The sequence below is a fragment of the Arachis ipaensis genome, chromosome B8 (assembly GCF_059453495.1).
Source record: "Arachis ipaensis isolate K30076 ecotype BB chromosome B8, ASM5945349v1, whole genome shotgun sequence".
NCBI lineage: Eukaryota > Viridiplantae > Streptophyta > Magnoliopsida > Fabales > Fabaceae > Arachis > Arachis ipaensis.
In genome coordinates, this window is record NC_142443.1 from 120,412,222 (window position 1) to 120,413,123 (window position 902).

Consider the following 902-nt stretch of genomic DNA (forward strand, 5'->3'; position numbering starts at 1 on the left):
GCTAAAATACAACAATCCAGAGAAAACCTTTCAGAAATTTTCGAACAGGAAGAGGAGATGGCAGCCGAAAATAATAATAATGCAAGGAGGATGCTTGGTGACTTTACTGTACTTAATTCCAATTTACATGGAAGAAGCATCTCCATTCCTGCCATTAGAGCAAACAACTTTGAGCTGAAACCTCAATTAGTTTCTCTGATGCAGCAGAACTGCAAGTTTCATGGACTTCCATCTGAAGATCCTTTTCAGTTCTTAACTGAATTCTTGCAGATATGTGATACTGTTAAGACTAATGGAATAGATCCTGAAGTCTACAGGCTCATGCTTTTCCCTTTTGCTGTAAGAGACAGAGCTAGATTATGGTTGGATTCTCAACCTAAAGACAGCCTGAACTCTTGGGATAAGCTGGTCACGGCTTTCTTAGCCAAGTACTTTCCTCCTCAAAAGCTGAGCAAGCTTAGAGCTGATGTTTAAACCTTCAGACAGAAAGAAGGTGAATCTCTCTATGAAGCTTGGAAAAGATACAAACAGTTGACCAAAAAGTGTCCTTCTGACATGCTTTCAGAATGGACCATCCTGGATATATTCTATGATGGTTTATCTGAGCTATCAAAGATGTCACTGGACACTTCTGCAGGTGGATCCATTCACCTAAAGAAAACGCCTGCAGAAGCTCAAGAACTCATTGACATGGTTGCTAATAACCAGTTCATGTACACTTCTGAAAGGAATCCTGTGAATAATGGGACGCCTATGAAGAAGGGAGTTCTTGAAGTTGATACTCTGAATGCCATATTGGCTCAGAATAAAATATTGACTCAGCAAGTCAATATGATCTCTCAGAGTCTGCATGGAATGCAAGCTGCATCCAACAGTACTCAAGAGGCATCTTCTAAAGAAGA

General features: G+C 40.2%; 1 non-coding gene across 1 annotated transcript; it reads right to left on the bottom strand.

Moving 5' to 3' along the window:
- Positions 1 to 453: 453 nt before the first annotated feature.
- Positions 454 to 561, bottom strand: LOC148549437 (small nucleolar RNA R71). The gene has a single exon (XR_015898184.1). It is a non-coding gene; the product is annotated as a small nucleolar RNA R71 (small nucleolar RNA).
- Between the last annotated feature and the right edge of the window lie 341 nt (positions 562 to 902).